The sequence below is a fragment of the Symphalangus syndactylus genome, chromosome 12 (assembly GCF_028878055.3).
Source record: "Symphalangus syndactylus isolate Jambi chromosome 12, NHGRI_mSymSyn1-v2.1_pri, whole genome shotgun sequence".
In the NCBI taxonomy this organism is placed as follows: Eukaryota; Metazoa; Chordata; class Mammalia; order Primates; family Hylobatidae; genus Symphalangus; species Symphalangus syndactylus.
In genome coordinates this window covers 37867895-37881559 of record NC_072441.2, presented here as the reverse complement: position 1 = coordinate 37881559, position 13665 = coordinate 37867895, and the positions used below count along the sequence as shown (strand labels likewise).

At 38.9% G+C, this 13665-nt stretch overlaps 1 protein-coding gene across 3 annotated transcripts in view; it reads left to right on the top strand.

Moving 5' to 3' along the window:
- The first annotated feature begins 203 nt into the window (after positions 1-203).
- Positions 204-13665, top strand: part of TTLL7 (tubulin tyrosine ligase like 7) — a 135653-nt gene continuing 122191 nt past the window's right edge. For 2 of the 3 annotated variants that reach the window (XR_010117321.1, XM_063624200.1), the window contains exon 1: positions 413-638. The gene's annotated coding sequence lies outside the window, so the exon portion shown is untranslated. Of the gene's footprint in view, positions 639-13665 lie in introns of all 3 variants that reach the window. The other variant, XM_063624201.1, reaches the window with a different exon arrangement.

The window sequence follows — 13665 nt, the reverse complement described above, 5'->3', positions numbered from 1 at the left end:
TCTGTGGTCAGACAGGCAGGTGGATCGGGCGCCTAGGGCCCGGAGGCAGAAGGAGGAGGCAGGAGGCACTCAGGCCAACGCCTCTCGCATCTCTGAGGTGGGGCGCCGCCCAGGCGCTCGCGTTGCTAAGTCCTCTGTTTGCCGCGTTCTACAGGAGCCCCGAGCGGGACCAAGGCAAACGGTGGGGGGGGGGGTGGCGCGGGAAAGCTCGAGCAGTGTCTTCAGTAAACCCCCAGAAGAGGCAGCGGCCCCTCCGTTGATCCCTCCTGTCCCCAAGACCTCCTGACTCCGAGGGGGCAGAGGATTCCCCGCTTCCTTTGTTCCTCCCAACCGTCGCCGGCCTCCGGCGCCCGCGCCTCTCCGCACGTCGTGCACCCCCGGCCGCAGCAGGCGAATGGTCTGGCCCGTCGGTAGCCGCCACCCGTTTGGGCAGCGACAGCTGTTCCAGGCGCTCCGTGTCGAGCACCGGAGTCCCGAGCCGTGGCTGCCACGGGCGGTGGGCGGGCGGAGGAGAGCACCGGACCACCAGTGCAGGCTGCCGAGTCGGGGCGGCCGCCCGCGGGGAAGCTGCGAGGCGCGGGAGCACCTGGGGGACCGCTCGCAGCGGGGACGCGAGGACCCGGGCTGGGCTTAACTGGGTGAGTACCTGCTGCCGCCATCCTCCCCCGACCCCCTTCCATGTCCCCACGCCCCCAAAGGCTCCGCCCTGGCCCTCTTTCCGGGCCCCCATCCCCGGACTGTCACTGCTCTGGGGACACCGTCCCCGCTGGGAGCCTCGGAACGGGGAGCTGCGTTCGTGCAAATGATTCAGCACCATTCGTGCCCTAAGAGGTTTGGGCAGAATGGGGGAGGGAGGGGGCGCAGGGGACGGGGTCAGTTGCTGTGATCTCAGCTCAGTTTTTAGGCTCCAGATAGGAGACTCGGGCGGGCGGGGTCGGGTTGGGTGAACGAGGAGGCTCCCTGTTGGTTTATTCTGTAATTCCGTCGTTTTCCCACATCTTGGTATAAGCCTCCGCGAGTATGCGGGGCATTCTTGAAAGTGTGTCAGATTAATGCCCTTTTCGCACATGCAAGTGAAGTCTGGGGCCCTTGTAGATACCTCTTACTTTCTACACGTCCTGCTCTATTGGATGCCTAACTCATGCCTTCATCCACTTTTATCACATCGCAGCGTTCCCTCGACTGATGTAAAAGATACCCTATGAAAGTTGCCTTGTATTCTGGGTGGGTTTGATTGATCCTGGCATAGAAAGAAAAGATTTAGGAGAGGTAGGAAATAATACCTTCATAGCCTAGGCACTTACTTTTATATATCGTATTTTATTAAATCATCATAATCCAGAACCAAATGTGGAAACTGAGGAGCAGAGAAGTTAAATTACATTCTCAAGGTCACAGAACAAGAATTCGAATATAGGTTTTCCTGGCGCTATAGTCCATGGATTTTCCACTGTATTAATAAAGTGTGTCCAAGTGTACATATATATGCTCTATTAGATATTAAACATAGAATTAATTAATTGAGGAGTAATCTCAAACAACAGCAACAACAACCTGTAAACTTCCTGCATAAGGAATTATTGCTCCTTCAATATGAAAGAAAGATGCTTTGAATCATGTGAAAAATAATCCATTTTCTTAGAAAGCATATGGTAAAAAATATGTGAACAACACTACATAGGAGAGTGAGGTCATAACAGGAGATGTTCAGTACATTTTTGGCAGTGATATTTGGTGGATGCTCAAGTGTTGGAGAAGTCGATTAAAAAAGTAAGAAGAACCCTGGAAATCTTTTTCTGTCTTAAATGTTAGGGAGACATTTACAGTAATAATAATTACTTAGTTGATGAGGTGTGCGACTGAACTGCACCCCACAATAGAGTGACAGGTGAATCCATACTAAGATAAGGTTATTTGATTCATTACAACTCTGTGATTTTGCATAACAGGTGATAACTCCATTTTACAGACTAAGGAACAAAATTCGGAGAAGGTTTAAGACCACTCAGTAAGCCGTGGAATTTGGACAAGCCTTGACTCTTAGTTTAGAAATATGAGTGTTGTAGTAAAATGTAGTTCTTATATAGTGGGAAACTGAATTAGTTTGTTGTTACCCTGCCCTTAAGAGTCAACGATTATATTGACCTTCTATGCTCCTTCTGTAAAAATAACAGATGCTAGGTCTTTCTTCGCCCGTTGATGGGTCCTTTGACTTGCTTTCATTAGCGACTTATGGATTTTCTCTTAAGAGATGCATCTCTTGTTTATGTCTCAGGAGGCAGGTTGCTATAGTACAGATGCTCATTATCTGTAAATACTCACATAGTATTGACGGTAGGCAGGAACAGAGTCATCTTAGTATGTCGTTTCTAAAGTATTGAACGATTTGCATTGGAGAATTCTTTTTCAAGTTAATGGGGATATTGATAAAGTCCACTGCCTAAATAAAGACATAAAATGGAGGCACAAATTTATATTTGTTGTTCAAACAAGAGTATGATAAGTGGGGTCTTGTGAAGAGTCTTGAGTTTGATTACTAAAAGGTCATTTCATTTTGTTCTTTACATGGCTATAACCTATATCCTGAACCTTGGCAAGGCATCTTGCAATCCAATCTGTTTAATCCTAAGGGGGACAGCAGAACTGGCATCAATGAATAAGCAAAAATACAATACCACTGCTATTAAAAAAAAGGAAAGTGCATGTCCTGGTGATGGATGGTCAGCAGCAACATTTTAAAACAGAGGCAGCACATTTTACTTAGATGACATCACTGAGAGTATGAATATAATACCAACTTGGCTTTAGAACTGCTCTCTCTCCTCTCTCTGTTTGTGCAATGACTACAGTCTGCAAACCATCTAAATTCCCCACTTCAAGGAACTTAAAGTCTAGCAGGGGAAATTTTACTTAAACATGAGTAATTAACAGATAACTTAGAATTGGCTTAATACCAGAAAAGGGTGGTGCAGACCTAACTGCTATATCTATACCTTAAGAGAAAGGAGAAATAGTAGAGCCTTAGATGATCAGAGGATCAGGAAAGTCTTCATGGGTTGAAGTGAATTAATTCAGTCTCAGAGATTGGAAGGATTCTGATAGGCAAAGAGAATGCCACATAAAGGTTCAGCTAAGAAGTGCTCATCTACTGTTTGGATACATGGTGAAAGATCATGAAGAAACTTGAATGTCAGAGAGTGAGATATGTTTCTGATCTGTTAATCATTTCTCTTTCTTACATTCTCCATATCCTTTGCCCTGAGTCCCCTGCCAGGAAGTGATCTGTTTCCTGGGTACTAAAAGGATTGTCAACTAAACTGAGAAAAAGTTTTCTGTGCAAGTACAATTGTTCCTCTTCCAAAGGAATTTGCCTTTTAGCTCCGGCCCCCATTAGAGAATTATGAACGATTTGGAAAGTGTAAGAATATAAAAAGGAAAAAAAACACCCTCAAAATCTCACCAACTAAAGACAATCACTATTCATTTTTGACATGTTTCTTTCCACTTTTTTCATGCGTAGTTTTAGTTATGGTATCTATATTACTTTTATATTATTTTTAAATTTAAAATTCTATAAGTTTAGTTTTCATTTAATTACAATTGGGCTTAATACTAGGTTTAAAATGCCTAATGGCAGGCTTAAAAATGCCTATATAATTTTCCATTTGGTAGATGTATTATCATTGCCTAATTGTTCCTCAGTGTCACTATTGATGACATCATAATAAACAGTTATTGATGATAATAATAGCACTGTGATGAACATCTTTGTGCAGATGCTCTTTTTTTTGTATTTTGAATATTAGTTCCTTAGCATAGAGTCTCAGAAATAAAATTTCTGGATTAAAGGGTATGAGGTCTTGAAGTTGCACTATTTTAATCAAGTTTTGAAACTACTGAGTTCTTACATTAGGCCATTCTTGCATTGCTATAAATAAATACCTGAAACTAGGTAATTTATAAGAAAAGAGGTGTAATTGGCTCACAGTTCTGCAGGCTGTACGGGTAGCATAGCAGCATCTGCTTCTGGGGAGGCCTTAGGAAGCGTCCAATCATGTTGAAGGGGAAGGGGGAGCAGGCATGTCACATAGCAGAAAGCAGGAGCAAGAGAGAGAGTGAGGGGGTGGTGCCACACACCTTAAGTGACCAGATCTTGCGAGAACTCAGAGTGAGTGCTCACTTATCACCAAAGGCATGCGTTAAGCCATTCATGATGGATATGTCCCGAGGATTCAAATATTTCCCACCCCCAACTCCAACACTGGGGAATAAAATTCGACGTGGTATTTGGATAGGGACCCATATCCAAAGTATATCAATTCCCCGTGTTCAATTTGGAATACTTACATGTCGATTATAGAATATTTGCATATTAGTAATTCATAATACCCAATCTTGTCGGTGGCTCCTCAGATTATACTTTTTCAAGCAACTTCTTTTGATTAGACTAAAGACTGATTAAATCATGGAGACTGGGAGAAAGGCAGGCAGTTGGTGTCACTGAGGAGAGAAGATACTAAGTTGGAGAACAGGCTTGGTGAGAGTGAGTAAGAGTTTATAGTCAGAGAAGGAGAATATGTGATAGACTACTTTCTGGTTCCAGTGTTGTATTTGTGGACTTCAGCTGTAAACCTCTGCATTCCCTCACCCACAACACACATATCTATCTCCTTCAAATTTCAGCTTATTCTATCCTCTTGTATTAGATTCCCAGGTCTCCAGCTTCAGGGTCCTGATGTTGCAAGGCACAGCTGTGAGCTCACTTTTGCACTCTAATTTGGGGAATTCACGAAGGTGAGAGCAGGAATTTGGGACCTCTGCTTAGGTCTGAGCAGAAGTCCTGGGCACAAGGTATAAGGTGTAAGAGAGGGACAGTTGACAGACATTAAAGACCTCTCCTGCCTCCCCTGTACATTTGCCAGAGATGACCTTTGAGAACAGTGATTGTCAGATGCATAAAGTTCCCAACATCTCTTCTCAGCATTCAGATGCTCCCGCTCCCCTTGTTCCCAGTTTCCTTCCACCAGAGGAAATTCCCCTCATGGAGGAGAGAGACTGTGCTTCAGTTTCCTCTATTCATTGTAGGGATACATGGCACTACCTTCTTGCAATGAGAAGGACAGGGGCCCAGTGTTGGACAGGTACTTTGGGCTCCTGACTTGCTCCTTCAGGTTCTCACCTGAGCTTCCTCACTGTCCTGAAGCAGGTTCTGATACTATGCCATCAGTCTTGAGAGACTTGAAACAATGAAAACAAAAGCATCACATTATAAACCAAAAAGAGGATTCCCACCCCACTTTTCAGGTCCTGAAAGAGGATTTCTGATAGAAGCTGGACATTAACATAGGCAGAGTATTTTAGGCAGAATTTGTCCTGTGCTTAGTTGAAACCTATTATTGAAAAGTTTGTAACCTCTTAGAAGGTGGTAAATCTATCTCCATTCTCAGGCATTATCTGTCAAAGTTGAAGTGAGCTTAGCAAATATTTTTCCTGGAGTTAAAGTGGAAAAGTTAAACTTAAATAAGCTTGAGTATTCTCCTCTAATCTTTATTTATGTTATTTCCTATTTGACATTTATCTGTTAACACACTTCTGTCTATAGTACACACAGTAGTTGACAGAGCCAAGGTATTGGAATTGTTTTGGCTCTGGGAAGGTGAGTGATAAGTAAATTTTCCCCCTTTTTCTTTCACCTTTTAGTTGCAAGCAACTAGTTGGCTTATGTTTCCTTTGAAGGTTTAGAGTTAAGTACTCCAGCATTCACTGGGTCTTCTCTGTGGCTGACCCAAAGGTCTCTGATCCTTTCTTTTGAAATTGGTGAGATTGTTGGTCCACTGGGCATATTGAACCATCCACATTGTTTGCTTTTTCTAAATTGTGCTGTAGCACCTGAGCTTTCTAACTTCTGTGTTATTTTTGTTTTTCTGCTTAGTTATGTGTAATGGAACAGTATATTTGACAAAGGATTATTTAGAAAATTTTCATCTCTCTTACCCCCTATTTTGCAGAGTGTGAGCTGGCGCCATGTCTAATTCAACAGTATGGCAGTAGCTGTTTTTATAAACATTTTCCTCCCTCTTCCATTAGTGTATATGTAGTGAAGTTGACTTTTTAAAGTAAGTTGAGCATTTTTAGATTTGGAAGGTGGCTCAGCAGTAATCTAGGCAGCAGCTTCAAGATCATTTCAATGCTATTTGTTGGATTGGAATTTTCAGGATGCTTAGATATACCTCTCATGTAAGGTAGGACTATTTTTGTTTTGTAAGTGAAATGACTCCACTTAAGCTTTATTGTGTAAAATCTGCTTTAATTGATGTGGTCTTAACACTATGTCATAATGTAAAGTGTTGGTAGAAAAAGTTAGCATCTTTGGGTTTAATTTGAATTATTGCATTTGATGGGAAAATTTTCATATGTATTTTGTCATTACTATTATTTAAAAATCTATTTTTTCAAGGTACTTAACAAATAAAATCTATGACCATGTGTGATATTCATAACGATTGCTGAAAAATCAGGACAGTAATTTTAGCACACATCTTAGTCTATATTTAGAATCAGTCAGTCTGCAGTTAACTAACAAATACATGCTAGTTGTTTTATGGAGAGAAAAGCTAGAAACTAAACATTTCCAAAAAAAAAAAAAAAAAAAACATGAATACTTTCTATAACCAGTTTAACATTTATGAAACCAGATGGGGGCATTTTCATTTATGTTTAGGTTTGATCACATCCAAGATGATAATTTTTTTTAGCATCTCTTAAATCTAGAATTTTAAAGATTAGCAGATATTATTTCCACCATTTTTACAATGTGAAAAATGGAGCTAGAGAGAAAAAGCAAGGCAGAATTAGCATGCAGAAGCATAATGAGATTTGAAATTGGTCTATAGCTGCCTGTTTTAGATACTAATTTTGACAGTAGATGCTAGTATTTGCTGTCATATGTAAAAGGACAACCTTTATTGGTTTATTAGTCCTTTTGTTTTTTTTTTCTTCAGAGTATTTGAGGAAAAAGTATCTTCTCAAGTTAACTGAATTTTTCTTAAACTAATCTGTGATGCCTATTTCCAGTTTACATCAGCTTCCCCCTTAGTTAGTACATATACTTTTCAACCCATTTTTTTTTGGAAAATATAAATAAGTTGTTTCTGGAACTTGCCACAATAATGATAGGGAAATAGACAAATAGTAAGGAAAATTTGAAAGGGAGGGATCAGTGCTTCTCAAAATTAAGTGAAATTATATATATATATAAAATATATATGTGCAAAAAACCTTGTCAAAAATCAGTGCCAAATGAGCATTTTTGGCAGAAAGAAACATTTACTGCTACATATGTTATGGGGTTGACATTTCAGAATAAGAGGCATTTTCTTTTTTAAACATTTATCTTGAGTATATAATATGCATCAAGACCTATTTTCATCCTTGACTTAGGATTAAAAGTGAATATGGTTTTTCATTCTAGTAGGGCATATACTTCCATATTGTGCTTAAGAGTGTATCTGTGAATTTTGTTTTTAGAACCTTCAAGGACTTAGAATAATATAAACATAGGATGTGTGAAGGTCCTCAAGTGTAGCTTCTACTGGGAATAAAATTAAGCAAATACACTCAGCAATATCTATAAATAGAGTGATTTAGATCTCCAAGTAAAATTACATGATAATATAGTTCAAGAGTGCGAAAATCTTAGTATTTATACAATTATTTGGGTGATTGTAGGCATTCCACAAAGGCAAATTTTTCTTCCAGTAAATATTTTGTAGCATTATTTTTAATATATATATTTTTTCTTTTTTTTGAGACAAGGTCTCCCTCTGTCACCTAGGCTGGAGTGCAGTGGTGTGATGATGGTTCACTGCAGCCTTAAATTCCTGGGCTCAAGCGATCCTCCCACCTCAGCCCCCTGAGTAGCTGGGACTGCAGGTGTAACACCGTGCCCAACTAATTTTTGTATTTTTCCTAAAGACAGGGTTTTGCCATATTGCCCAAGCTGGTCTCAAACTCCTGAGCTCAAGTGATCCACCAGCCTTAGCATCCCAAAATGCAGGGATTACAGGTGTGAACCACCATGCCTGGCTGTATAATTTTTTTTACTGTGATGGAAATGTCTTAAACATTTTTAAATGTACAGTGCAGAAGTATACAGTTCACGTTATTGTGAAACAGACCTTCAGAACTTTTTCATCTTGTAAACCTCAAACTCTATACTCGTTAAACAACTCTGCTTTTCACTCACCTCCCCCTAGCTTCACCCTCTGCCCTTGGTAACCACTATTCTACTTTATGTTTCTATGAATTTGACCACTTTAGATACCTCATACAAGTGGAATCATACATACTTGTCTTTTGTAACTGGCTTATTTCACTTAATATAATGTCCTCCAAGTTCATCCATGTTGTAGGATATGTCAGAATTTCCTTACTTTCTAAAGCTGAATACTATTCCGTTATAAGTATGTACCACATTTGTTTATCCATTCATCATCCATGGACAGTTGTGTTGCTTCCACCTGTTGGCTGTTGTGAACACTGCTTCTATGAACATGGGCATGCAAATAGCTCTTCAAGACTGTGCTGTTAATTTTTTTCAGATTATACCCTGAAGTGAAATTGCTGGAGTATATGGTAGTTCTATTTTTAATTTTTGAGGAACCTCCCTGTTGTTTTCCATAGGAGTTGCACCATTTTACCGTCACACCAACAGTGCACAGGTGTTGCAATTTCTCCTCAACCTTGCCACTTATTTTGTGATATTTTGATTGTAGCTGTCGTAATGGGTGCAATATGATATTTGTTACAGATTTGATTTGTAATTTCTCTTATGATTAGTAACATTGGACATCTTTTCATTTGCTTATTGGTCATTTGTATATCCTCTTTCTATTCAAGGCATTAGCGCATTTTTAAATAGGGTTATTGGAAGTCCTAGCCAGAGCAATCAGGCAAGAGAAAGAAATAAAAGGCATGCAAATAAGAAGTCAAGTCATCTCTCCTTATTGATACGATCCAGTACCTAGAAAACCCTAAAGACTCTGCCAAAAAGCCTCTGGAACTTATAAACAGCTGTTATACAGTTTCAGGATAAAAGACCAATGCACAAAACCAGTAACATTTCTATACACCAATAACATTCAAGCTAAGAGCCAAATCAAGAATGCAATCCCATTTACAGTAGCCACAACATCAATAATAACAACAACAACCAAAGCCTAAGAATACATCTAATCAAGGAGGTGAAAGATCTCTGCAAGGACAACTACAAGACACTGCTGAAAGAAATCAGAGACTACATACCAAAAAAATGAAAAAAAAATTCCATGCTCATGGATTGGAATAATCAATATTGTTAAAATGGCCATACTGCCCAAAGCAGTCTACAGATTCAGTGCTATACTTACCAAGCTACCAAAGTCATTTTTCAGAGAACTAAAAAAACAAAACAAAACAAAAACTATTCGAAAATTCATAGGGAACCAAAAAAGACCCTGCATAGCTAAAGCAATCCTAAGCAAAAAGAACAAAGCTGGAGGCATCACAATACCTGACTTCAAACTATATACTGTAAGACTGTAGTAAACAAAATAGCCATAGTACTGGTACAAAAACAGACACATAGACCAGTGAAACAGAATAGAGAATCCAGAAATAAAGCCACATGGTGACTACCATCTCATCTTTGACAAAGTTGACAAAAGTAATATGGAAAATACTTCCTGTTTCCCTGTTCAATAAAAGATACTGGGATAACTGGCTAGCCATATGCAGAAAAATGAAACTGGACACCTACCCCTCACTGTGTACAAAAACTAACTCTGTTAAGGATTTAAATATAAGTCCTCAAACTATAAAAATCCTGTAAGAAAACCTAGGAAATACCCTTTCCAACATTGCCTTGATAAAGAATTTATGGCTAAGTCCCCAAAAGCAATTGCAGCAAAAAAATTTGTAAGTGGGACCTAGTCAAAGTAAAGAGCTTCTGTACAGCAAAATAAACTATCAGCAGAGTAGACAGACAACTTACAGAATGAGAGAAAATGCCTGCAAACTATGTATCTGACAAAGGTCTAATATCCAGAATCTAAAGAACTTAAACAGTTGAACAAACAAAAAACAAATAACACCATTAAAAAGTGGGCAAAAGGCCAGGCGTGGTGGCTCATGCCTGTAGTCCCAGCACTTTGGAGGGCCGAGGAGGGCGGATCACAAGATCAGGAGATTGAGACCATCCTGGCCAACGTGGTGAAACCCTGTCTCTACTAAAAATACAAAAATTAGCTGGGCGTGGTGGGCGCACGCCTCTAGTTCCAGCTACCTGGGAGGCTGAGGCAGGAGAATTGCTTGAATCCGGGAGACGGAGGTTGCTGAGATCGTGCTGAGATCGTGCTGAGATCGTGCCACCGCACCCCAGCTTGGAGACAGAGCGAGACTCCATCTTAAAAAAAAAAAAAGTGGGCAAAGGACACGAACAGACACTTCTCAAAAGAAGATGGACAACTGGCTAACAAATATGAAAAAGTGCTCAACATCACTAATCTCCAGAGACATGCAAATCAAAACCACAATGAGATACCATCTTGCATCACTCAGAATGGCAGCTAACAAAAAGTCAAAAACCAACAGATACCAGCAAGGCTGCAGAGAAAAGAGAACACTTACACACTGCTGGTGGGAATGTAAATTACTTCAGTCACTGTGGAAGGCAGTTTGGAGATTTCTCAAAATAACTTAAACAGAACTACCATTCGTCCCAGCAATCCCATTACTGGATATATATCCAAAAGAAAATAAGTTGTTCTACCAAAAAGATACATGCACTTGTATAATATGTTCACTGCAGCACTATTCACAATAGCAAAGACATGAAATCAACCAAGGTGCCATCAGTGGTGGATTGGATAAATAAAATGTGGTACATATACACCATGGAGTGCTATGCAGCCATAAAAAGAATGAGATTATATCTTTTGCAGCAACATGGATGCAGCTGGAGGCCATTATCTTAAGCAAATTAACGCAGGAACAGGAAACCAAATACTGCATGTTCTCACTTATAAGTGGCAGCTAAACTTTGGGTACTCATGGACATAAAGATGGCAACAATAGACTCTGGTGATTACTATAGGGAGGTAGGAGGGTGAAGAATGTGGGCTGAAAAACTACCGATTGGGTACTATGCTCACCACTTGTGTGATGGAATCAATTACACCCTAAACCTCAGCATCATGCAATATACTCCGGTGACAAACCTGCACATGTACCCCCTGAATCTAAAATAAAAGTTGAAATTATAGAATAAATAAACAAATAGGGTTATTTGATTTTTTGTTGTTGAGTTGTAGTTTTTTATATATTCTAGGTATCAACTCCTTGTCAGATAATATGTTTTGCAAACATTTTCTCATTTTGTACATTGCCTTTTCACTCTGTTGATTGTGTCCCTTGGTGCACAAAAAGTTTAAAGTTGATTTAGTCCCATTTGTTTATTTTTGCTTTTGTTGCCTGTGTAGCATTTGTTGTTATTAGCAGTTTTAAAAAAATATTGTTAGAATTGTTTCAAATTGCTGTTTACTAATTCCTTTCCTCCTTATTTAAAGTCCACAGTAGTATTCTTGAGACTATGTAATGATGATACATGCCATAATTATTTTACAAATTGAAATTAATTTCAATGGAATTTGTCTCTGTGGAAGAGCCACTTTAAAAAGATCTATCCAATGTAGAATTTTGTTGTTGTAACTTAACCAAATGTTAATAGAAATTGTGTTAAACCTATACATTGATTTAGGGAGAATTGCCATCATCACTGCGTTGCTTCTTTCAATCCATGGACATGGCATGTCCCCAGGTATTTAGGTCTTCATTGATTTCTTTCATCAGGATTTTATAATTTTTAAATTTTTTTGTTTTTTCTTTCTTTTCCATGTAAACCTTCCTGCACAATTATAATTTTAATTATATAAATCTTGCACATGTTATCTTAGACTTATACCTGTTTTCAATTTTCTTTGGAAAATTATACCTATGTTTTAAAATTTCATTTCCATTTCTTCATTGTCAAGATGTAGAAATGCAGTTGATTTTTGTGTGTTGATATTGTGTTCTTCATTTTTTGGTTCTGAGAATTATAGACCTTTTGAGGTTTTTTTAAAAATGTAGACAATCATGTCATCAGAAAATAGAGACAGTTTTATTTCTTTCCAATCCGTATGTCTTCATTTTTCTTGCTTTATTGCAATGGTTGGAACTTCCTGTACTATGTTAAATAAAAGTGGTGAGAGTGGACATCCTTGCCTTCTTCTTCTTTTTTTTTTTTTTGAGATGGAGTCTTGCTCTGTTGCCCAGGCTAGGGTGCAGTGGCACGATCTCGGCTCACTGCAACCTCTGCCTCCTGGATTCAAGCAATTCTGCTGTCTCAGCCTCTTGAGTAGCTGGGACACAGGTGCATGCCACCACTCCTGGCCAATTTTGTGTTTTTAGTCGAGAGGGGATTTCACAATTATTGGTCGGGCTGGTCTCGAACTCCTGACCTCAGGTGGTACACCCGCCTCGGCCTCCCAAAGAGCTGGGATTACAGGCGTGAGCCACCACGCCTGGCTGCCTTCTTCTTAATCATAGAAGGAAATCAGTCTTTCACTATTAAATGTAATGCTAATTGTGTAGGTTTTTTGTACCTGCTCTTTACGGGGTCAAGAAAGTTTCTCTCTGTCCTTAGTATACTGAGACATTTTATCCTGAATGAATGTTGAATTACATCAAATGCTTTTTTTAGTATCAATTGATATAGATGTGTGATTTTTCTTTCTTATTGATATGGTAGGTTACATTGATTTATTTTTGAATATTGAATCAGCCTTGCATAGATGAAATAAATCTCACTTTGTCATGACAGCACATACTTATACATATATTATACATGCACATACATTATACATACACACACATTAGGTACACACACAGTATATCCACAAATATTGTTAGATTCAGTTTGCAAAATTTTAAGGATTTTTGCATCTAAGTGAAAGATATATTGGTCTGTAGTTTCTTTTTTTGGTGCTTCTTTGGCTTTGGTTGTCAGAGTACTATTGGTCTCATAAAATGAGTTGGAAAGTGTTTCTTCTCCTATTTTCTGAAAGAGTTTGTTTAAAATTGGTGTTAATTCTTCATTGAGTGTTTGGCAAAACTGCATAATAAAACCACCTTGGTCTGGACATTTCTTTTTCAGGATATTTAATGACAAAATCAGAATGATTTCTTTATTAGTTATAGAACTATTTAGGTGATCTGTTTTATCTTGCCTGAGATTGGGTAGTTTGTGTTTTTTTAAGAAATTGATTAGTTTTGCTAAGTTGTTGGATTCATAACAGTAAAGTTAGTCATAATTTTCCCTTATTATCCTTTTATTGTCTTTAGATTCTGTTGAGATAGTTTTTTTTTTTTAAGAGATAGGCCTTGCTATGTTGCTCAGGTTGGTCTCGAACTCCTAGGCTCAAGCAATTCTCCCCCGTCTTTGTTTCATTTTTTATGTTGGTGACTTGAGTCTTATCTTTTAAAAAATCTGTGATGGTTAATATTAGGTGTCAACTTGGTTGGATTGAAGGATGCCTAGATAGCTGGTAAAGTATTATTTCTAGGGGTATCTGTGAGGGTGCTGCCAGA